Source organism: Pleurodeles waltl, chromosome 11 (assembly GCF_031143425.1).
Source record: "Pleurodeles waltl isolate 20211129_DDA chromosome 11, aPleWal1.hap1.20221129, whole genome shotgun sequence".
NCBI lineage: Eukaryota > Metazoa > Chordata > Amphibia > Caudata > Salamandridae > Pleurodeles > Pleurodeles waltl.
In genome coordinates this window covers 105,309,594-105,336,017 of record NC_090450.1, presented here as the reverse complement: position 1 = coordinate 105,336,017, position 26,424 = coordinate 105,309,594, and positions in this window count along the sequence as shown.

Sequence of the window (26,424 nt, the reverse complement as noted above, 5' to 3'; positions counted from 1 at the left end):
CAACATCCTGTTGTTGTAAGTCAGTAGCGATTAGATTAAGCATTAGCAGAAGACATCTTGTATTTAGCAACTATTGTGAACATTTTGCGGAAAACATTTAGTATTCATGGCAGCCATTTTCTCTGCCACATGCTGCCATGTGCTCGCCATGTGCTCTGTCCTTCCTTTCTGTTCACTACTCTTGAAAATCTGTCTAGTGACAAGTTATATTTAGCATCTCCCACTTTCGCACATGCCCAGTAAGATCTGCAGCCGTTAGTAATCAGTAACAGACAGTAATGTGTTAACTAGTCCTTGAAAACGGTTAGCCCCTCCTACCTGTTGACTGTGCATTTCCATATGACCTTACATGTATATAAGTCTTGCTTCTATAATTGCACCACCTTCTTTTAGCCCCTGCATGGGTATAAAAGGACCGTGCTCTCTTAGTTCAGTGTGCTACTTCAAACATTACCGAAGGGTGCTGTTTGAACTGTAGTACCACCTCATGAGGTTTAATAAACTTTGTCTTTTATTTCAGTTTCTGTGCCAACTTCTTCCTATATGGTCTGAGGACTTTGTGCAGAGAAGGGCGAACCCCTTGCACTAGTAGGCCTTGCTGAGGCTTACTTCGACAAATTGGCGCCTGAACAAGGACTCATCGGCGACTCGGACGCCCGACGGATTGGTCGCGACGAAGGATTGGGATCTCGCTGCAAACGATCAATGCCTGGGGAGACCCGAGTCTTGGCAACCACAGCGTTTTTCCCATCTTTCTGATTTGACCATCCAGGTGGCGCCGGTCCTCGACTGAGATCCTTTTTGTTCATTCGTCATGCAGTGACCATTTGGTTGATTTTAGAACTTGGCAGTTGGAACCTGGACGCCCTGTGATTGGCAAGAGCCGTTTTACGGCACTTGCTGTGGGTTTTGATGCCTTTGTTTGGTAATGAAGTTTTGCACCACTTACTGTGGCTCTCGTGTTTTGGGTGACTAGTCAATTTGTGTCCTTTGAATTGTTATGTAAATTGCAATTTATATAGGCAGGTAATGAGGAGAATTTTCTCCAATTTAATTTTGATTTGAACGGCACCTTAAGTGCTACTTTGATTATAATATTACATATTCTGCACTATTTTTGGCATGCCTGTTTTTAGCGCACTTCGTAGGATGTGTTGCTTTTGTAATGGTACCAATTTGAGACTGGAAGAATCGCAACTGGCACCCCCAGAGGGAACGCCCAATAGAGATATGTATGTTAAACATGGTTTTTCTTCTATAATGTACAGCACATTATGGAATAAATACACTCGTGTGGATCCTGAGTTACGTTGGCCTACGCATGGGTCATTTGATTTGCAAAAGATTGAGTATGTAGAACGATGTATGTGTAAGCAAAGGTCTAGGCAAGATATGTTTGACTGTGTACGAACGTGGGAGAAAGAAGTGCATGGACGAGTGAAGCATGAGCAAGCCTTGCTTGAGAAAGAGCAGTGGAAGAATGTATATGTGAAAGCATTGGAAATGAGAAAGAAAGAAATAAATGACTTAAAGGAGCTAGAAGAGAAAGAAAGTAAATTACAGGTAACTGGCCAATACACTGTTAGGCAACCTCTCTATCCTATCCTTAATAAACCACACAATGATTTTTTGTTACTAGAACGCCCTCCACCTCCGTATGTCGTTCCTTCTGCCCCTCATGAGTTAGCTGAGGTCTCCGGTTCAGAGCAACAGAAGATACGAGACAGTCGCTCTATGTTGCCTGCTGACCGTGCGTCTGAGCTTCGATCTATTACTCGTAAAGCAATCCGTAGCATTGTCTCTGCTTTGAAACTTTTAGACAACATGAAAGGGTGGACAGAAAAGGAGCAGCTATATTTTACTGAGGCATTTGGCACAGAAGTTATTGAACTATTTCGGAAATATTCTGATGAGTTAGAGCACGATGATGTAGCAGCTGATCATAAGCAAATACGTGATGGTCTTTTTGTTTTCTCCCAGGTGGCTGATGCAATCAGGCGTTTGGTGAAATTATGTGTTGTGGCAGTCCGTTTGCAAGAGGAGAAAAGGGCCGTGGACGTAGTTGCATGGACATCTCAGACCGGCGGGGTGCAAGCTTCCATCTTCGGAACAGATAAGACTATGATAGTTCACGCGAAGCCAATGCAGGAGGCCGCCTAAAGGATTGGGTACAAGTGATGATAAAACTTCTGTTGATGCTAAGGGTTATTTTATACATAATTGGGTGTATACTCCTTGAAATAGGGCAGATGTAATGGCACTTAAAACAGCATTACCTGACCCTCGGAAAAATCCAGCCGCCTTTTATGAGGAAGTTGAGGGAGCAATTAGTTCTTGTACTATGACTTTGGCTTACATTGATTTATTTTTCGGATTAGATATTACCGCCAGAGATGTGGAGAACTGTTCGTAAAGTTGATGATCGTGTAGTTTTTGGGGCGTCATGGAAAGAATTAGAACAGATGGAGGGGGATAGGGAACCTGCGAAAAAGCAGTTGATTCTAGATCTTCCCGCAGCCATATTAGTTAAGTTAAAAACAATTATTCCCCCTAAAAAGATAGATTGGACTGTTTTAGCATCTTGTAAGCAAAAGGCAGATGAATCGGTCTCTGATTTCTTTACACGCTTTGAAGAAGCATTTCATGATTTTAGTGGCCAGTTATTGTCAGATGATACGGGCAGACATTTGTTTGTCAATAAATATGTCGCAAATCTGTTACCAGGAATAGCTAGACGTCTAATAGCTAGTGAAAGTTCATGGACTACCTCTACTCCCGTTTCTCTTTTGACCATGGCTCAGTATTATGAACGTCAGGAATTAGAAGCAAAAGGTAGCGAGGATAAAAAGATTAAAGAATTAAAGACGAAGGTTATGTTGGCTCAAGCTTGTGGTCTGCCTTTTAGAGGTAGTGATAGAGGTGGACGTGGATCTTATGGTTCTTCTTACACTCATTCGAATTTGTCTGTTGATCAGTGTGCGTATTGTAAGAAATATGGGCATTGGGCTGCTGATTGTCCAGCACTACATGTTCAGCAGTGTTCACCTGGTCGGGGACAAATGAGAAATCGCTCAGGATATTCAGGGCCTAGAAGAAGCACAAATGATCATGCTAGGGTTGATGCTAATGTTCGAGTGCAGGATGGGATTAACACTTTTGATAGACGGAACCAATACCAGATGTCTAACTATGTGCAGCCTGATTTCCAAGATTCTGCTTATGCATAGGATTGCCTAGGATGGGGTAACGAATCAGTTGAAGTTCCAGCAGATCAGAGGGGTCCCTATGTTACAGCACATGTTTTGGGTTCTACTGATCAGTTTCTGGTTGATAGAGGAGCTACTCGTAGCGCTTTGTCTATACAATTGATTCCAAGGGCTCCCCTGTCTGGCTTAACCATTACATCGATAGGTTTCGATGGAACACCTTCCCCTAGCCCATTGTCACAACCACTTGCATTCCATGTTGATAAATTTACTGCTCCATGTCCATTTTTGCTTTCTCCAAATACACCAGACAATATTGTGGGTCTTGATATGTTCAAGTATTTCAGGGCTACAATACGATGTTCTCCTGAAAGTGGTGCGTGTTGTTTTGAATGATAATCATCCTGTGATGGAAAGAGTTAGTCTTGTTAAAGAGGATATTGCATTAGCTTCACTCCCTAGTAATTTGTGGGCTACTTCAGATACTGATGTGGGACAGATGATTATTCCACCAGTACATATTAGTGTCAAGGAGGGAGCTGTATTGCCACGTTTGCCTCAATACAAAATTTCACAGGAGGGCGAAGAAGCACTCACACAAATTGTGCATGATCTTATTGCAGTTCGAGTTGTTGAGGAAGTTCCGTATAATGTTTGTAACAGTCCGATTCTTCCTATTCTGAAAAAGGATACTGATACTAGGATTTACCGATTAATTATTGATTCACGAGAAGTCAATAAGATTGTGGTACCACAATATCCTGTAATATCTGACATCACAACACTTCTTACTTTGGTTCCCCCAACAGCAACTACGTTCTCTGTGATAGACTTGAAGAATGCTTTCTTTTCAATCCCTATTCGTCCTGACAGCCGATATTTGTTTGGTTTTACTTTGAATAAATGATCATATAGATTTTGCAGAGTTCCTCAAGGCTATACTGAGAGTCCTAGTATTTATAGTCAAGCGTTAAAACGACAACTTGATTCTTTTGTTTTGCCTGAAGGTGTGGCTCTCATACAATATGTTGATGATATTTTGTTGGCAGCTGATACCCCGGAGCAATGTGAAAAGTGCACTTTGTCCTTACTTTCTTTTCTTGCTTCACACCATCATAAAGTGTCACGAAATAAATTGCAATATTGTAGACCAAAGGTAACTTATTTAGGTCACCTTTTGTCTAAGGAGGGTCGTGCACTTACATCAGATCGTATTCAAGCAATTTTAGACACACCAGTACCCTCTACTCAGAAAGATGTTTATGCATTCCTTGGACTTACTACTTTTTGTAGGCAATGGATATTAGGGTTTTCACACATTGTCAAACCTTTGCTAGCACTTTTGACTAAAGATCTTCCAATGCCCCTCCCATGGACAGATGAATGTGAGACTGCTTTCCGGCAGCTACGACAAGCCCTTTGTTCAGCACCAGTGTTAGGTACTCCAGATTACACAAAGCCTTTTGCACTTTACGTACATGAGAAAGATGGATGTGCATTGTCAGTTTTAGTACAGACACATGGCGATAAGCAGCGTCCCTGTGCATATTTTTCAGCAGTACTTGATCCTGTCGCTCGAGCGTTGCCAGGGTGTTTCGTTCAGTTGCTGCAACAGCTGTGTCAATACGTCAGAGTGAAGGGATAGTTTTGTCACGTAAGCTGTTGGTGTTAGTACCCCATGCGGTTGATGCTCTTTCAAATCAAACAAAGACGCAACATTTAACTAGCGCTCGCCTGGCAGGATATGAATTCACATTGCTGGCTCCTCACATTACACTGAAGAGTTGTGCAACACTAAATCCAGCCACTTTGTTGACATATCCGGTGACTCAGCCTCAGTCACAAGAAACACATGATTGTATATTCCTTACCGAAGAACAGACAAAGGGTCGTATTGATTTACAAGATACGCCCCTTCCAGATGTAGACGGGGAATTGTGGGTTGATGGGTCTTGTTTGAAGTTGCCAGACGGTAGGACCTCAGCTGCATATACAATCACCACAATACACACGGTAGTGGAGACAGCTCGTATACCACAGAAGTCAGCTCAAGCAGCTGAACTAATAGCTTTGACACAAGCATGTGAGCTTAGTACTGACTTATGTGTGAACATTTATACAGACAGCCGCTATGCTTTTGGAGTGGCTCATGATTTTGGTTTGCTTTGGAAGGAGAGAGGCTTTCTCACATCCCACGGGATGCAGATAATGCACTGAGAATTAGTGCATAACCTCTTGACTGCATTGACATATCCAAAGAAAATAGCTATTGTGAAATGTAGTGCACACAAGAAAGTGACCGATAAAGTAGGGCAAGGTAATGCCCTTGCAGACCGCGTAGCACGTGAGACTGCGATGCAGCGAAGTACTACTTCTATGTATGTAGTGAAGTCACAATCTGAACGTTGGCATAATGCTAGACAAGATGTATTAGATATACAGAAATCTGCTTCTGTGAAAGAACATGAGCAATGGTCTGAAGAAGGAGAATTGGATGATGAGGGCTGTTGGTGGAATATGCAGATGGATAAATGGAAATTGCCTATAGCTTTTGTACAGCCTATGGTTCAGATGGCACATGGGCTGGCACATGTTGGAGCTTCAACAATAACGAAGTTGCTTACGCAAGTTTGGAAGCATCCAGAAATTTCCAGTACAGCTAAGAGAGTAGTACAGTCTTGTTTGATCTGTTTACAATACAATCCTGGAAAAGGGACACGAACTCCGGCGGGAGGGTTTGCTACACCAACTGCACCTTTCGAAGTTCTACAAATGGATTATATTCAGCGTGGACACTGCAACAATTTAAAGTATGTCTTGGTAGTGGTATGTGCCTTCAGTAAATGGATAGAGGCGTACCCCACAAAGGATAATACTGCCATTACCACAGCGAAGGTGCTTTTGAAATAAGTTTTCCCTAGGTTTGGTGTTTGCAGACTTTTATTGAATGATAACGGACCTCATTTTGTTGGGGAAGTTATTAAGTATGTCCTGGAAGGATTAGGGATCAAACAGAAGTTCCATGCGGTTTTCCACCCACAATCAGCAGGGTTGGTGGAAAGGTATAATGCTACTTTGAAGCTGAAGTTAGCGAAGATACAGGCTTCCACATCCTTAACTTGGCCGGATGCATTACCGTTGGCATTATTGTCTATTAGGTCAGTGCCACACTCTCGAACAGGCCTTACTCCCTATGAAATAGTATTTGGAAGGCCAATGAACATTTGGGGAGTTCCTAAGCCAAATTCTGTATATGATGTACCTTGTGTCCTGATGAATGATTATTTGGCACAGTTAACCGACAATTTGGTTTCTATTCATCAACAGGTTCGAGAAGCACTTCCTGACAGATCTACAAGTGAAGGCCATGAACTCTGACCTGGTGACCAGGTGATGATTAAGTCATTTGAAAGATCAAGCAGCTTAGAACCAAGGTGGCGAGGCCCAGAGCAGGTGCTCCTTGCCACAACGACAGCAGTTCAAGTGACGAACCGAAAGAATTGGGTCCATGGTACTCACTGCAAGAGAGTGCTACCTACCTTGGTGGAACCTGCTGTGCTGACTGATCATCGAGAGATATTGAATACGGAGAAAGGCCATGCTATATCACCTGAGGAATCTGTGGAGTTCTAACCGAACCATACGATTTCTGGAGTGTCGCAATATAATTTGAGACCGAGGAAAAATCTGTAGTTATGGAGAAAACTGGTTGAGCTACCACCCTGGGTTAGTGAAACGGAGAGCCAATGGGGCAAGGGGGGGGGATCAGCCATGCATTAGAGTAGTGGCACCCGTCTTGGCCCGTGGTGAAGAAATCAGCGGCTGCCCAGGGATAAGAGCTCCAACTATTGTTTGTAATTTCTGGAAGGGTCGATTATCACTGTTGCTAAAATGAATAACAAACTGACCATTAGTACTATGGGGTTTGTTGTTGTTTTGGTGGTTATAGCAATAATCATCTGGTTTGTTGAAAAGAAGGCTCCTGCTCGTGAGTTTTTTGTTGCCACTACTCCAGTACCAAAGGATCACTATTACTTTACGCTTCCCTATCAGAAGCAGAAGCACCGTCAATCATACTTCAATAATACTTTCATTCAGATGTTGCATCATACTCATAATGCTACAAATACTAGTAACTGGTATGTGGAATGATACCTGCGCATCAAAAGAAAGGAGTAACACCTTTCATTCCTCTTCCTTTTTCACACAATGGTTCTTGTCAAGCTTGGTATACGCTTTTGTTTGCATCTGGAAAACGTACAGAGGGCGGACTTCTTTTTCGCCTTAATAAAGTATGCTACCAAGACAAAGATAGGTATCCCCAAGCCAAAGGAACTAAATGGGAATGGGAAGAGTATCAACTGGACAATGTTTCAATACCATATGTCTTCACAAATATAAGAGACTCTGACAAGAAAGAACAATTTGTGATTTCTGTTACAAAAACTAAAGCAGATTTATGTATACATAGCATTGGACGAATTCCAGTGGGGATAAGCAATTGTATCTTGATTTTAACTATTGAGGGTGTAAATAATAGTAGTTTTACAGCTTCACATAATACATATTTTGTTTGTGGTAACTATGGATATTACCAACTACCTGTTGGGTGGTCAGGTGTGTGTTATGTATCTTTTCTATTACCCCCTGTGTTTTTGGCCCCTGCATCATATCACAGAGATTTTAAACTGTTCAATGACATCATTAAAAATAGATATAAAAGGACAATAAGTACAAATGAGGTATACCAAACGGACACTAGCCTGCAACAATATGTTGATTTTAATTTAGGGTTGTTCTCCTTTGTGAGTGCTGCGTTAAACAGTAGGAAAGTGAGACGATTGACTAGGGTTGTGGAAGCAGTTACCATTCAGGCAGCTCTGGCACTTGGGAATATTACTGAGGAGCTCCAAATTGCGAGTATTGTAGCGCTTCAAAATCGTATGGTACTAGATGTGATATTAGCTGATCGAGGTGGTGCATGTTGCATCATCGTTAGTAGTTGCTGCGTTTTCATTCCAGATAACTCACCTTCAGTATATGATGCAATATCTAAACTGCATAACATTACTGCAGAAATCCACACAGAGACTGGTACTTGGACTTTTTCTGGATGGTTTTGGGATCTTGTTTCCGCTTGGGGCTGGAAACTACTGACTATCCTGTGTGTAATGATTGCAATATTTTTCACATGCTGTATCTGTATTCAGTGTGGTCCAATGTTCTGCTCCATGTGTATTACTGCTTGTATGCCTACCAAAAGAAATATTACAGAAATGAAAGCACAACACGTTAGATAAGGAAATAGCTGAAATGATGAGCATAAATATACAAGATTAATATTTAGATTATCCCAGAAAGATGAATGTCTTCAGCTAATGCTGAAAGGGTCGTCTGTGGTAAGTCAGTAGCAATTAGATTAAGCATTAGCAGAAGACATCTTCTATTTAGCAACTATTGTGAACATTTCGCGGAAGCCATTTTGTATTCATGCCAGCCATTTTCTCTGCCACATGCTGCCATGTGCTCGCCATGTGTTCTGTCCTACCTTTCTGTTCACTACTCTTGAAAACCTGTCTAGTGACAAGTTATATTTAGCATCTCCCACTTTCACACATGCCCAGTAAGATCTGCAGCTGTTAGTAATCAGCAACAGACAGTAATGTGCCAACTAGTCCTTGAAAACTGTTCGCCCCTCCTACCTGTCGACTGTGCATTTCCATATGACTTTATATGTATATAAGTCTTGCTTCTATAATTGTACCACCTTCTTTTAGCCCCTGCGTGGTTATAAAAGGACCATGCTCTCTCAGTTCAGTGTGCTACTTCAAACATTCCCGCAGGGTGCTGTTTGAACTGTAGTACCACCTCATGAGGTTTAATAAACTCTGTCTTTTATTTCAGTTTCTGTGCCAACTTCTTCCTATATGGTCTGAGGACTTTGTGCAGAGAAGGGCGAACCCCTTGCACTAGTATGCCTTGCTGAGGCTTTCTTCGACACTGCATGCGTTAGGAATGTCGATAATGAGCTACCAAATGTGTTTCACATGTAAAGTTGTTTGGACTAAGAAACACTGACAGTCACAGATAAATATACATGTATAGTACATTAGATAATTGAGGAAATGTGCACCAAGGTGAGTGTTAGAGGATGCCAGCAATATGCTGTACTGTAGAAGTCAGATGTTGTAACTGACCTCCACTGCAGATATGTGTGCATTGTTCATGTCACATACAAAATGTACATGTTTCCACATAGTTACCCTGGCATGAGTAAAGGAAGACAACTTCCAGTGTACCGCCCATTACTAGACTTGCACACCATGGAGGAGAGACATACTATAGAGACATATCACCTGAATAGGCGTACAATCATGGATCTTTGTGATCAGTTGGACCCAGATCTGATGCCTGCCATTCGCAATCCCTATCACATACCTCCCGTCGTTCAAATCATGTCAGTGCTACGCTTCCTAGCCACTGACTCCTTTCAGAATACAGTGGCCCTAACTGCTGGGATGTCTCAGCCCATGTTCAGTCTAGTTTTGAAGGATTTACTGTGTGTATTGTTGAACCACCTTGACAGCTACATCAGGTTTCCCCAACATGCAGATTTGACCAATGTGGAGGTAGAGTTTTATGCAATGCTTCCACATGTGGTTGGAGCCATAGATAGTATAGTAGTTAGACTCTTGCTCTAGGCAAGACTGCTGGTTTAGGGATGATAGCACTTTTGTTTGTAGGCGACTGGGCCAAACATACAAGAAGTCCCATCTGTCGGCCCAACCCTCCCGGCTCACAAGCAGTACCACCAAAAACCCAAATAGTAAAAGGTGATTTGTGGCAGTCTTTTTCTACATGGACTCTAGAATGCGACATCTCATGGGAGTCGTGGCTAAACGTAGAATACCATTTCTCACATGAGCAATATGTCTCAGTCACACACAGGCAATGAAGGAGATGCAGTAAAGTTTTCAATAGGTTTTATTAACAAGACAGCAATCTATTGTAAAATACATGAGCTGCAATAATTAGGACAATTAACAATGCAAGAAACAGAATTGTAAAAACAAGAGTCATGAATATAAAGACCCCCACCATCTTGCAATAACATGAGATGTGAAATAGGCCCAAATAACCTAGCATGCAGAAGCTAATCTCTAACCTAAAGAGAGCTGGGTGTGATAAACAAAATCTGCCAGTACCATGTCCATGAGAAGATCCTCCAACTCTTGTTCTCTTGGAATAAGGTCTTTAGATCTCATCATGTGGAAGAGCAATATCCTACTGCTGACACAACCCAGAGTAGCCCTGGCTGGTTGGTAAGTCAGATTTGACATGTGTGCTTGCAAAGTTTAACTCCTGCTATCACAATTGTGCAAGTCCTCGATATATGTTTGTGTTTTTCTACCTATTTGCTTACACGTCACTCTGGCTATCCAAACCGTCCGTGGTTGTGGACACCAGTGAGGTACCCAGCCACGCCAGGAGAAGACTGCTACAAGGAGGCCCTTGGAAAGACAAGGCATGTCATGGAGTGGACTTTTGGACTCCTGAAAGCAAGATTTCACTGACTGGACATATAGGAGGAGCCCTCCTCTACTCACCCAACAAGGTATGTCAAATAATTGTTGACTGCTGCATGCTCTACCATTTTGCCCTTGGACATCCAATACCATTCCTACCAGATAAGGGGAAACCAGCAGAACCTGTGGGTAGAAATTCTGATTTGCCAAATAATGATAAGCCAGATAAAGATGAAGAGGGAGACTTCAGGGCAGATCTCATCAATCATTACTTCAACTGACTCAAGGTATGTGATGTCTTCTTAATGCTGTGATTTCATTTTGTAACCTAGAGTTAATGGGTAGCACCTTTTTATGAGGTTTTAGGTAGCTCCAATGCCTATGAGTGAGTTGTGCAGTCTGTAATGTTGTATTGTGTACAGAACAGAGTGGTCTACGGTGTCATGTTTTGTTAATGCACATGCAAAGTCACACTTGTGAAAATGACCTGTCTGAATTGAGGAATGTTTTCTGTTATGTCCTATCTCTTATCTCTTCCAATCACAGCTTTGCCAGGTTCCAGTTTGGCTCCTCATCCTTGTCACAGACAGTGTCAGAAGCAGATGGGAATTTCAGACAGACATGAGAAGTGGATATGGCTGAAACCAGGTACTCATTGCCATGAGTATGTGGATTGTAACTAACATGGCCAGACTGTCAGGACACTAGGGTGGAATTGTATCTTCCCATCAAGATAACATGCAGGATACTGGAAGTGGTCAAATGGTGTCATTTGTGTGCCCATATGTACCTGACAAATGTGAAAATGTAGAACTATAGCATCTACCATCACAATGGTTTCTGTTCTATGTAATCTACCTTGAGCCTAGCTGTCAGTGTGTTCCTACTTTGCAGACCAATGTGCATGCCTCTAAGGACTGACATAGGTGAGTGGCAAGCCTACAGGTATGTGACTAATGTAAGTGAAAGATCCCTGTACTGGGGACATCGGTTGTGATATCTGTCTGTTCCATGGGGTATGAATATTGGGTAGCTAAGGTATGGGTATGTGTTAAGGCTTTACTAGGTGATACAAAGGATAGAGCTGTATGCCTCCTAGCTTGTAGGAAGACTGACATGTCCCTAATGTCTGTATCCTTTGGTTTAGCAGTGTCTGAAACCTGAACAAACATCCTGATGTTACTATCAGTTACACTCTATGTGGTGTTTGCATTTCTACCAATAAATGTGCAGACATAGATCTATTATACAACTGTTTTTGAATCCTTCCATGTTACAATCCTAATGCAATGAGTCTCCCGCTGATAAAGTCCATAACTAAGGTTGTACAATAAAGAGGGACATAGTGATACAAGAGTTTGCATGAATAACAGTTGTATGTGGTTGAAAAATGACACATAGACAGGACCTGTGTTTAAGTGTAATTTATTATGGACACTAAAACAATATGTGTGACTAGTAACTTAAAAACACACAAAATAAACAGTGAAGGGTTCTGTCATGGTATTTGGAATCATGAGGGTAGCTGCTAGACCATTAGGACACAAGTCCAGTGTCCTTGCACCGTGGGAAAATTGAGATTGGTTTCACAACAGTCAACAGGGTGTATCTGTGGCACAAAAGGGGAACAAGTCAGGAGAGGTTCACTTCCTGGCAGTGGGTTTGGTCTTGGCATCTGCTTTTCTGGCTGTCTGGGTGGACGTCCACGTTTGCGGGAAGGTTCCTCTGCTACAGGGGTGGGGTTTCTGAGGCATATCCTTCCTCTGGTAGGACCTCAATTCCACTAACAATGGCAGATGTTGATGGGCCTGAAGAGTCATTACTAGTAGAAGATGCCTGATGTTGTGTTTCAGACCTACTCAGGGTAGTGTTGATGTCCCTCAGCACCCCATCAATGGAAGCCAAGATGGCATTTTGTGCCTGCCACTGCTGCACGACTTTGTGGTGGTTGTCCCTCTGCAGCTGTTGGATTTTTCCCATCAAGGTAATTACCTGGCCCATTATGCATTGGTAATTGTGGTAGACTCCCAAGACTTGAGAGATGGTTTCCTGGTAATTATTGTCCCTTTGAGCCTGCCTCCTCTGGCCCACAGTAACCCCTCCACACACCATACCCCCAGGTGCCTGTGCACAGTGTGCTCACTCCCAGTGGGGGCAGGACCACCATTGTCAGGGTTGACAAGAGGAGACTCAGGGACCTGCACTGTGGGCGCACACAATGGATGAGGCAGTCCTTGGCACACAGATTTTGAGGCAAATGGTTGTCTGTGATGTTGATGCAACAGGGCTGGGAGGAGTGGATGTGGGCAAGGTGAGGTTGACAGTTGATGACTGACCAGGTGTTCCTGATGAGCCAGCTTCGTCTTCAGTATCCACAGATCCAGGAGTGTGGTCCTCACTGGGGCCTTCAACCAGAGGGATAGTGACAGTCTCTGGTATCCTGTCCATGGTGACATTGGCAAGGTTACCTGTGGGAAAGGTGGAACACAGAGTTGCTGTTACATTTAGGGTATTATTGATGTTAAGTGAGATGTAGACAGTGCCTTAACATGATCCCCAGAAACGACAATAACAGCTTCATCACAATCTTACTTTGTACAAAATGAAACTCTGTCATTTCAATAACATACACCATGTTTGAAGTTGTCAAACGATGTTGGTAGTGATTGGACTGCTGAGACCATCTCATGTTGTCTGGTTATTGACATGAGTGTCCACCTTTGTTGCCTAGTGAAGTGTCTGACATGTTACATGGCACACGGAAGAGGTGTACAATGCACAATAGTGTCAGTGTATTACACAGTATGGGAGTGAGTAATAGGCATTGACCTGCACCTGAAGGTACTGCATGCCCATCCACTTTGGCTTCTAGATTTTCACCCCAGGTGAGTATATTTCAACCTTAGGAATCCTTTTACTAATTCCATAAGGACTGGGCACTCAGCTATAGCTGTGTTTTGCATGTGATGATAGCGGGAGTGGGCCAATGCATTGCTGTCATTGGCATGTTAGTTAGTTTCACATGCATGACATCTCACATTTGGTTCACTGTTCACGTTTTCACAATGGTGGGATATTGCATTCTGGGAGTCGTCGTGCTATGAGTTGCCTGTACTTTGCATGCCATCCCAAGGGCTGTGGATCCAGATGAGTTTAGTGAACATTGGGCATGCCAGAGACTGGTATAGGAAAATCTACGCACAGGTGTAGTGGGTGGTATGTTAAATGGGGTAGGTTAGGGTGATGAGGGAGAATGCAGGACATGCAATGGGTGACATGGATTTTGTAGGAACTTACCCAACTTCACTCCCCTAGGTATTCCTGTCAGGCCCTCAGGATGCAGTAGGTCCAAGACCTTCTCCTCACAAAATGTGAAAGTAGGGGTAGGAGGTGTGGGCCCAATGCCAGTCTTCATTAGCGTCAGCTGGTACCTGAATACCATGGAATGTTCTTTCCACCTGAGGTCTTTCCACCTCTTCCTGGTGTCCTCCCTTGTGAGTAGATAGTTGCCTACAGAACTGACCCTGTTGACTATTCTTTGCCACAACTCAATTTTCTTGGCAATTGATGTTTGTTGGACCTGTGCTCCAAACAGGCGTGGCTCTACCGTGACAATTTCATCCACCATGACCCTCAGCTCATCATCCGTGAAACATGGGAGTTTTTGTGGGGAAATGGTAGTGGTGGTGAAGACAATGTGGTTGTGTTCAAAGACAAAGGCTGCAGAAAACGGTAATTGGTGAGATGTAGGTGCTGTGATGTGAGTGGTTGCTGGTTGTTTGGGGATTGTGTGTGATAGTAAAATGTATGTTGTGTATGTTGTGCAGGTGTATGATGTGTGTGTAGTGAAATATAAATGGGTGTAAATGCAAAGGATTGTGGGTTGTGTAGGGGTGTATTTTATAGTGCAACATATATGGTGAGGGGATATGTGTCAGTTGTGGGGAATTCAAGCTATGCAATGTGATGTTGTGTTCAGTGTCATGTGAGTTGAGACCGCCACGTTTTGCACCGCCAATGGTCTTCGACCATGGAAGAACCACTGTCGTGATTTGTGGATGGTAATATTATGGGAGGATTTTTGTTGGGCTAGCAGTGCTGGTTGTGGGACCGCCTCTTTTCCGTCCTCCAGTGTCCTGCTGGTTTTGGAAATTTGGCTGATTTTTGGAGGACTTCACAGTGGGACTCTTAATACGGTGGTCGGATTACCGCCAAAATGGCGGACTTTTGGCAGCTTCCACTGTGGTGGTCTTGCCAAAAGACCACCAAACTCATAATGAGGCAGTTAATCTTCAAAAATTCATATCTCTGGTTCCTCTTCACTAATTTTAATCATTGTGGTGTCAAATTAAAGCTAGAAATATGTTCTATTTCTCTAAATTGGTTTTGGATTTTTAAACATTTTCCTGTGGCCTATTGCTAAATGTAAATAATTACCTGCCCTTACCAATAATCCACTATTCAACAATATATACATATATTGCAGTCAGTTTTCTGGAAGGGGAAAACCGAATGAGTAGAGTCAGAGGACGCCGCACGGACGGAGGCCCCTTTCCAGGTAAGAAACAAGCATTATGTGATCACAGTGTTTTCTAAGCTGTTCGAGTCTATGAAAAAAAAACGCATGACAATTGAACGAGGAAACCAAAGATATGAAATATGTTTTAAGCAAAAGAGCTCAAACAACCATTAATGTGAGCAAGAGCATTAGAAAGTGGGCTTGCTGTAGAAAATAAACATTACCTCAATACGACATTGTTATTGTTAGGATAGAGGTGAGAGCTGCAAAGCGACTTCAAATGGCAGAAACACTGTTCAATAGGGAATCAGCATCACAGGAGAACAGTAAGGATGGGAATATTACTGGAATGCCACTAACATGTAAAATAAAACAACTGTATATACAATTACAGCGTCTGATAAAAAAAGACATTTCCAAAAGTTGGGAAGTGATTACTCTCGACAAATATATTCAAGTGGGGAGGGTACAGAGAGGACTAAGAATATTTACCCTAGCATTCATCCAAATACCAGTCCCGAAATGCTAGAGGAATGGGGAGCAACAGTATGAAATGCTCCAAACTTATGATGGAAATTATAATCAAGTATACCAAAAAGTTATTGAGGAGATTAAGAAAAATATAAGGGAGTTGCAAATAAAAATCTCACCCTTAAAGCAAGAAGAAGAGAGTAAGAGATGTAGACAAACAATGGAAACTAATTTAGATAAATAAACACAGGATGGATTCTGTCTTCTGCTGAAAGATTTGACATTTTGAAACAGCAGCTACATTCAGGACAACTCACTCTTGAGGAGTCTGTGGATATAGCAAATAGTGGCTCAGAGACAGGTTTGAGTGAAGGAGAAGGAACATTTTTTAACGGAAGAAGACAAGAAGAGGCCCCAACAAAAAAAAGGACTACCCGCTACGCATAATAATGAGTACAACTGAAAACATAGGTGAGGAAAATCTTATCTTAAATTTGTCTTATTATCAACTTACAAAATAAAAGCAGATTATACTGAAAAAAAGGAATCAGTTTCTGCCCTGAAAAACATTTCAATTATGTGGAAACAAGGATTGACATATATTAATTCATCTGGAAACTCAAGCTAGCCAGGTTCTTCTAAAAAATTGAATTAAAAAGTCTACCAGGGGTGGGCCAGATATGCTCAGGATCAAATGTAACAACTGAACAAAAATCTGACCTTAATAAAATGTATGATAATATGTATGACCTGCAGGGTGATGAGCTTAGAGAGGCACAAGTATTAGCGGAGCTTGAGATCAATTCAGATGGACATCAACATACTAAGTTCAAACCCAGATCATAGTTTTAGTCTAACGTCAGGCAACAAAATAGACATGGTCCACAATTTGGTTCTGACTGATTTAGAAAAGGTGAAATATATTAATCAGAAGGAGAATTTGAGTATTGATGAACGTGATGCACTTAGGAAATTGATAACAATCAGCAACTAGAAATTAAACCAGAAGAGAAGGGAGGGAATATAGGCCCTCATTACAAACCTGGCGGTAAATCCCACTTTACGCCGTGCAGAAGACCGCCAACATACCGCTGCGGCCACAGAATTCCGCTACAGGTATGACGACCCACAGCTCGGAATCCGCCACAATTCAGACCCCCACACAAGTCCACCACACCAAAGGTCAGTGATAAACTGGCGATACCAAAACCGACACCATCACGCCAACAGGAATACACCCACAGTATCACGACCCATGAATCAACGCGGCGGTCTTTCAACCGCGGTATTCCATTGGCAGTACACACCACCGCGCTCAAAATACACACACATTTACAAAACACAACCACATTGGACAATTCGAAATACACACACCTGATACACATACACACACCATTCCCACACACCCAATACAATATAAAGCACACACCCAGATCACCCACAAACCCTTACTACCAAAATTCTGAAAGAAGGTCAGAGAGAGAGACTACCTAAAACAACACCAGCATCCACTGACACACAACACCATCACTTACACAACATCCACGCACCTCAAACAACACACACCAACACATACCCTCACACATCACAACAGACACCACCTCACACATCACCCACACCACATCATGGCACCTCAAAGACTCCCCAGGTTTTCTGAGGAGAAGCTCAGGGTCATGGTGGAGGAAATCGTCTGGGTAGAGCCACAGCTATTCGGATCACAGGTGCAGCAGACATCCATTGCTAGGAAGATGGAGCTATGGCGCAGAATTGTCGACAGGGTGAACGCAGTGGGACAGCATCCAAGAACATGGGAGGACATCAGGAAGAGGTTGAATGACATCTGGGGGAAGGAACGTTCCGTGGTATCCAGACACCAGATTGCTGTACAGAGGACTGGTGGTGGACCCCCAACTCCTCCCCCACAACTAACAACATGGGAGGAGCAAGTCTTGGCAATTATGCATCCTGAGGGCCTCGCAGGAGTAGCAGGAGGACTGGACTCTGGTAAGACATACCTTTACTACTTCATCCCCGACACCCCACCTGCATGCCATCACATACCGCCACCCTTACCCTCACACCCATCACCCCAACAACCCACAGATACCCCACTAACACAACCCACACATCCCAAAATCAAGCCCTGCATGTAACACCAATGCATGACACCCATCACCAAAGCATGTCCAGTACAGAGACACACTCATGCCCCAAAATCACCAATCACACAAGGACCAAGCCAATAATGCAAGCACAGGAGTAGAGGGTCACTCACCCATTGCACAAGATGGCACACACAGATACAATAACTATGCATTTACACCCCAACAGGACCCATACCCAACGTCCCTGGACAGGAGGTGCCAGACATATCCAGTCCCCCTACAGAAGAGACCCACAGTGATGACAGCAGCTCTGCACGCCTGGATCAAGATGACCAGCCCGGCCCATCAGGGACCTCGGGACAGTCGGTTCCCCTGACACAGTTACAAACCACCACAGAGCCTCCCCCCTCAGAAAAACACCAGCACAGCACCCACCCAGCGGGCCCATCGCTCTGTCCCCAGGATACATCAATCAGCAGTGTGTCCACCACTACAGGGAACCCAGGCAAACCCACTAACACAGGACCTGGGGGCAGTGGCAGTGGGCACACGGTTCAGGGGACAGAGGCACAGGATAACAGGGAAGCTGGGAGGACTGCTGTGCGAAAGGCGAGGACAGGCCCAGGGAACCCACTCTCCACAAGGCACTCTCCATCATCATGGGAGCATACCACCATTCCCAGGAGACCATGGGCACGGTACTGGCCACGTTTCAGGAGACCCAGTGGCTGCAGGAGGAACACTACCTGGGGATCAGGGAGGACTTTAAGTCCATCAACACCACCCTGGTCACCATTGCAGGGGTGCTGGCAGACCTTCTCAACACCAGGAGGGACACAGTGGCATACCAACGGGCCCCTGACACTAGCCTGGACGATGAACAGCCCTCCACCTCTGCCGGCGCTAGTGGACAGGAGGCACCGCCACAGGAACACCAGGACACCAGCACCCCACCCCCTGCAGATGGAGAACCACTCAGCAAACGGTCCCTGAGATCCAGGAACAAGACAAAGAACATTGCCAACACCCCCGCCAGGAAATAAGAACCACCCTTCTGTCCCACTATGTCACCCTGTCCATCCTTAAACTGCTATTGCTCCACTTCCAATGCCCCTTTGGACAATGCACCTGTGAAACAAATAGACTGGACTCTGCCATGGACATACCTCCACCATCACCCCAGCCCATTTTACAACCACCTCCACTTATTTGCACAGGAATAAACACACTTCAATCACAAAACAATCTGGAGTCAGTCTGTGCTTTCACAAATGTGTAATTGCAATATCTATAGAATGTAGCAATGTCAATTTACTTGTTCACATACCAATGTAACACAGCTGTAGGCCAGCAGTAAACATAGCAGAGGGCACAAAGTGGGACCCAGATCTTGGAATTGTATAGTCAAAGAGACAACTCAGTGTCCATACACTGAGTGAAAATGACAGACTTCTTCTAGCTCCAACAATAGTATGAGATGTGGGAAGCAGTTACATCTTCTTACCTGTGTCTCACTGGAAGTATTGCATGATGATGTTGTTTCAGTTGTCGATATCCTCTTCTTCTGCCTCCTCTTCTTCACTGTCCACAGGCTCCACAGCTGCCACAAGACCACCATCTGTCCCATCCTCCTGCAAAAAAGGCACCTGGCGTCGCAAAGCTAGGTTGTGCAGCACACAGGAAGACACGATTGTTTGGCACACCTTCTTCGGTGAGTAGTATAAGGAACCACCTGTCAGATGGAGGCACCGGAATCTGGCCTTCAGGAGGCCGAACGTGCGTTCTATTATCCTCCTAGTTCGCCCACGTGCCTCATTGTAGCATTCCTCTGCCCTTGTCCTGGGATTCCTTACTGGCGTCAGTAGCCATGACAGGTTCGGGTAACCTGAGTCACCTGCAAATGTTGAGGGACAACTGTTAGACACACACTAACCCTTAGGGACAACCCTATACCCAGACACCTATGTCAACTGTATTGGGACCTTGGCCTCACCTATTAGCCACACACAGTGCCTCAGGAGTTGCCCCATCACATAAGGGATGCTGCTATTTCTCAAAATGTAAGCATCATGCACAGAGCCAGGATACTTGGCATTGACATGGGAGATGTACTGGTATGCCAACACACACCATCTGCACATTCATGGAATGGTAGCTCTTCCGGTTTCTGTACACCTGTTCATTCCTGCGGGGGGGACAAATGCCACATGTGTACCATCAATGGCACCAATGATGTTGGGGATATGTCCAAGGGCATAGAAGTCACCTTTCACTGTGGGCAAATCCTCCACCTGAGGGAAAACAATGTAGCTGCGCATGTTTCAGCAAGGCAGACAACACTCTGGACAACACGTTAGAGAACATTGGCTGGGACATCCCTGATGCCATGGCCACTGTTGTTTGAAAAGACCCACTGGCCAGGAAATGGAGTACAGACAGGACCTGCACTAGAGGGGGTATCCCTGTGGGATGGAGGATAGCTGACATCAGGTCTGGCTCCAACTGGGCACACAGTTCCAGGATTGTTGCACGATCAAGTCTGTATGTAATAATGATGTGTCTTTCTTCCATTGTCGACAGGTCCACCAGGGGTCTGTACACCGGAGGATATCCACCATCTCATCACCTGCCCCAGCAGACGTGCCCTATGGAGGAGAACAGCGAGCAGAGAGTCATCCAACACTGAGGTATCACAATGTGTAATTTGCAGAAACGTTAGTAATCTGCTATGTGCCAGTATCTGTCTGTATTCCCAGCCTAGATAGGTTTGACACAGTTTTTTTCCATGCCATGTGGCCCCCTGAAATGGCAGCTGCCTGACCTGTAAGGTGGGACAAGGGGATATGAGGTAACTGCGCTGGTGTTGTACACCGTCTCGGTGGGCGGTCGAAGACTGCGGCGCAATTCTGCATTGGTCAACATTGGGCCCTATGGGTCCCAGGAGCCAATGACGATGTACGCCGGCGGTGACGGTACGCACCGCTGCGGATGTGACTGCCATTTTCTGTCTGTTCACTCACTTGATACCTGACCTTCACCAGGAGAGGACCTACACTGCAAGTGCTGCTGTGACCTGTGTCTGGAAGCAAACAATGGCTACAGTGTCTGGGGAAAGGGCCCCTGCCTTCACTTCGGAGGAGTTGGAGAAACTAGTGGATGGGGTCCTCCGCCAGTACATGCAACTGTACGGTCCTCCAGACAAACAGATGAGTACACTGTGAGCATGCTGCATGGGCAATGCCAGCTTTGAGTGGTGTGGATGGAAGATACATGGGGGGGCTGAGGCCTGCATGTGCAGATGGTGAGTGTATGTGCGTCAGGGCATGGGTGGGAACTGGTGGGCAATGACTATGACGGTCCAGACAGGTGAGTAATTTCCTTTCCCCCTGTACCATTCCTCTAGGTCAGCGCCCACCAGAAGAAGGGTATTTAGCGTGCCATCGCCAAGGACGTCCGGGCCCTCAGAGTCTACCACAGATGGAAAAGATGGGAGGACCTGCGCCGCTGGAACAAGAAAAAAGTGGAGGCCCAGCTGGGGATGGCTTCCCAACGTGAAAGGGGTGCCTTTCGCACCATGACCCCCCTGATGTCCCAGATCCTGGCGGTGGAGTATCTGGAGTTGGATGGGCGCTTGAGGGCATCACAGCAGCCACAAGGGGATGAGTACACTCTCATTCAGCTGACTCTGCGCGCATAACGAGGTGTCTGGGTGGGGGAGGTGGGCAGTGAGTTCCCCTAGGCCAGGGCGAACTTGGTAGGCAAGGTCCCTTGTGAGGCTGGCTATGTGGCACCCCAACCCCAATAGTGGTAAGAGCCATCTACACCTAGTCAGGCTCCTGTGACTTCCAGGTGTGCAGCAATTGGTCTTAGGCCTCGTACCCCATGGTCAGGTGACATTTCTAGGAACTGTTAGTGCATGGCGTAGTGCAGAGGGCTGCTCCCTGTGTGCTGTGTCCGCCAACGGTAGTGGTGTTGCATGCACTGAACATGTTTTTCTTCTGTCTTCCCCCCCACTTTTTGTGGTCTCCCTATTCTTGTGTGCAATAGCATCACCAGGCGGAGGAGCATTGGCACCGGAGCAGGAGGGAACTGCAACCCACTTGGCCCTGGAGGGTGAAGCAACGGAGTCTGAAGCCACCAGTGGGACGGAGGGCGAGGGGAGCTCCACGGCGGGGACAGGAGCAGACACCAGTGACAGCGACTCCTCCTCTGATGGGAGCTCCCTGGTGGTGGCGGGCACCTCTGTGCCCACCACATCAACAGGTACAGCTGCCACCCCCCCTACCAGCACCGCCCTCCCATCAGCCCCTCAGCATGTGTCCTATGCCCGCTCACCCAGGAGGGTGGGCATCTCCTTCGCCCCTGGCACCTCAGGCCCTGCCCCAGTCAGCCCTGCTGCCCTCAGTGAGGTGGCTATTGACCTCCTGAGATCCCTCACTGTTGGGCAATCTACCATTTTGAATGCCATCCAGGGTGTTGAGAGGCATTTGCAACAAACAAATGCATACCTTGGAGGGCATTCATTCTGGGCAGGTGGCCCAACAGAAAGCATTTCAGGCTCTGGCCTCACCACTGATGGTAGACATTGTCCCTGTGTCCAGCCTCCCCCTCCAACATCCTCCACCCAGACCCAATCCCCTGTGCCTCAGCCTATCCCAAGCACACCATCAGACCAGCATGCACACACATCAACACACAAGAGTGGCTCAGGCAAACATAATCACCACACATCCCACAGGCACTCACACAAGCACCATCCCCATGCAGACACACCAACATCCACAGTCTCCACTGTGTTCCCCCTCAACATCCTCCTCCTCCCTCCCTGTCTCATCTGCACTCACACCTGCATGCACTACAGTACATCCTCACCCACTACCTCCATCACCAGCACGCCCATCACCACACACCACTCATGTGCAATCACCACCCCCACTACCATTCACACATCCCCTGTTTCCTCTCTCAGTGTGTCTGTGAGCCCTCCTACCAAACTACACAAAGGCAGGCACACACCCACCCAACAGCCATCCACCTCACAACAGCCTCCGCCCCATGCACCTTCACCCAAATTCAGCAGATGTACACCTCCTACAACACCTACCTCTTCCTCCACGCCCAAACCCCCTCCATCTTCCCGTTCCAGTGTGTTTAAAAAACTTTTCATGGCAAACTTTTGACCTCTTCCCTTCACCTCCCCCCCGTCCTTCCCCTAGGGCCAGGCTTTCCAGGTCCCTGCCCAGCACCTCAGCCACCAAATCCCCAGGCACAGTGGTGCCAGCACCTGCGGGGTCATTGAGTGCGCCACCCATCAGGGCTGCCAGTGTGCCACGTAGTGAGGGCAAGGACATTTCGCCACCTGCCAAGGTGAAAAAGGTGCCCACATCTCGGAGAGAGAAGCCGAAACTACCAGCCACCAAGGGCTCAGCAAAAATAAAAGGGGATAGTGGCAAGACAACTGCTGCACCATCAAAGGTGGGGAAGGGCCAAAAGCAGAAGAGCAGGTCAGGAGAGGGCATGGTGGCACCGACTGAGGGACCAGTGTCACAACTTCTGTCCACGACCACACCAACCTGTACGGTGGCGAACACCGCTAGCTGCCCCGCCACCACAACCGCCACCTGCACCGCCACTGGCACGTCTACAGCCTCAGCGACAGCCCCCAGCCTCTTCCCCAGTGGGCAGCCGTCCGAGGCTGCAGGAGACGTCCTGCTGTGTCCCTCAGCAGGTGCTGACCCATGCACCACTGCCAGCACCGCGGCCACAGACACCGCCGCAAGCACCGCCACCGGAACCGCGACGTACTCGGACAGTGGCACCACCGCTGACATGTCTACCATCCCCAGTGGTCAGTCGTCCGAGGCTGGAGGAGAGTTCCTGGACCCTGGGCAGGTTCCATGAGGCATGACTTCCATCACTGTTTACACCTGCAGGTGGAAGGCGAAGCCGCAGCAGTGTTGGTGTATGTCTCTGCCTCCATGGCATATCATGCTACCTGTACCTCGCCAATCTCATGGCACACACACCCAGGTAAGGGAATTGTACAAGCCACACTGCACGTGGAGCACTCTGGGCACCAGCCCCCTCCAGAACCAGTGGTGAGATACATCCACTACCTCAGTCCTTGGCAGGATGAAGCACTCTGGGCAGCAGGCCCTCTCAAGAACCAGTGGAGAGATACATCCCTTACCTCAGTCCTTGGCAGGATGAAGCACTCTGGGCAGCAGGCCCTCTCAAGAACCAGTGGAGAGATACATCCCTTACCTCAGTCCTTGGCAGGATGAAGCATTCTGGGCACCAGGCCCTCTCCAGAACCAGTAGAGACTGTTATCCACTTAAAGGACTGTGGCTTTGCACTCCCCAGGATAAAGCAGTGGGCAAACCACCCACTGGAAAGACTTGAGAGACTGTGGATTGCACTCCCCAGTATAAAGCAGTGGGCAAACCACCCACTTGAGAGACTTGAGAGACTGTGGCTTTGCACTCCCCAGGATAAAGCAGTGGGCAAACCACCAACTGGAAAGACTTGAGAGACTGTGGCTTTGCACTCCCCAGGATAAAGCAGTGGCCAAACCATCCATTGGAAAGACTTGAGAGACTGTGGCTTTGTACTCCCCAGGATAAAGCAGTGGGCAAACCACCCACTGGAGAGACTTGTGAGACTGTGGCTTTGCACTCACCAGGATACAGCAATGGGCATGGAGCCCCCTTGTGCAGCAGTGGCGTTGTGATTTCATCTGGCTGAGGTGCCCCCCCCATCCCTGAGGTGCCTGTATATTTTCGGTCTGATGCCCCAGCAGCGCTCTCTCCATTTCCAGTCAGGTATCTAGTGTGGGCTTCGCCCATGCATTTTGGGCCCAGTGGTCCAGGGACAGTGATTGGTACACTATCCGGACTTGTTTAGTTGATGTACATATTTGTATATACAGAATTTTGAATTTTGACTATCTGATTTTTCATGATTACACTGGTTGCAATAATTTCCTTTTGTCCTTGCGTTCTTCCAGGGGGAGGGAGGGTGTATATGTAATGTTGCAGCATGTATATGTGTGTATGCTGTTGTGGATGAGGGTGTGGAAGGGGGTATTGTGTGTTGCGTCTGTATGTCACTCTCTTCCCCCCCTGTGTTGTAGGTGCAATACTCACCGTGGTCGTCGCCGCCACTGTTCATACTCCTGGTAGATGAGAAGATACAACAACATTGGTAACACCTGTAGTTCGGGCTCCATGGCGTCCTGGTTCCTCGTTGGGTGTTGAGAGGTGAGTGTTTTCCCTTCTGTGTACTGTTTCCACCGTGCTTTTGATCGCGTTGGTTCCGCCCCGAAAAGGTGGCAGATAGGCTTCTTGAAATACAATGGGCAGTACTTTTTCTTCCGCCTGTCTGTTGGCGGTGACCGCCGCAGTGTTTGTTTCTACCGCCACGTCGGTCGGAGTGTTAAAGTGGCTGTCTATGTTGGCGGTTTCCGCCATGGTCGTGATTCAATTTCTTTTTCCACCATCCTGTTGGCGGTATTACCGCCGCTTTAACACCGACCGCCAGGGTTGTAATGAGGGCCATAGTCATCATGGATAAGAAGGAATACTTGGATGAGGCCTTCCAACAGTTGAATGTCAAATCCATCTATTGTAAACTAACTAAGAATCCTATGAATGTCCTTACAATGGATTTAAAAAACAGATTGAAGAAATGGCATTCGGATTGCCTTCTGAGTGATGATGAGCTCAAATTGTTAACCAATGAGAGTTCCATTATCCCCACCATATATTTCCCACCAAAGTTACATAAAACATTAAATAAACCGCCTGGGAGAACAATCACATCCAGTTGTGGGTCACCATATGAAAATATATCACAACACGTGGATAATTTTTGGGCACCAATGGTGAAAAATTTGAACTCTTTCATCAAAGACACTGGCGATTTCTTGAGGGCTTTGGAGGATATAGCATGGCAAGATGGACATGTATTGATAACCATAGATGTGGTCTCTCTATATACATCGCTATCACATGAAGTGGGTCTAAGAGCAGTCAAATACTGTTTACAAAGAAGCATCCATGAATTGAAGAACTCAGAGATGCTGCTACAGATGATTGAGCTTTGCTTGAGAAACAGTGTATTCATATTTAACCATGAGGTATATTCACAAATCTTCGGAACTGAGATTGGAGTTTCTTTCTCTCCAAACTATGCCAATCTTACCATGGATTGGTAGGAGAAACATGTGACTTGGAGAGAGGGTAATGACAACCACATGGAAAAGACAGAGATCTGGATTCACTATATAGACGATTTGTTTTTGATTCAGAATGGCACTGAGATGCAATTCAAGGATTTTTTTGCAATTTAAATACCAATGATGTGCGGCTACAGTGACATGTAAAAACCGCATGACTCTCATTGAATTCCTGGATGTAATGGTGTATATATAGAGAAGAGGAAAATACAAACACCTCTGCATTGGAAGACAACTGCAATGGGCAGCATATTACATGGCTCCAGCTTTCATCCAAAATCTCTTATGAAAAGTATTCCATATGGTGAATTTGTCAGAATGAAAATAAATTGTTTCGACAGTAAGGGCATGGAGAATACA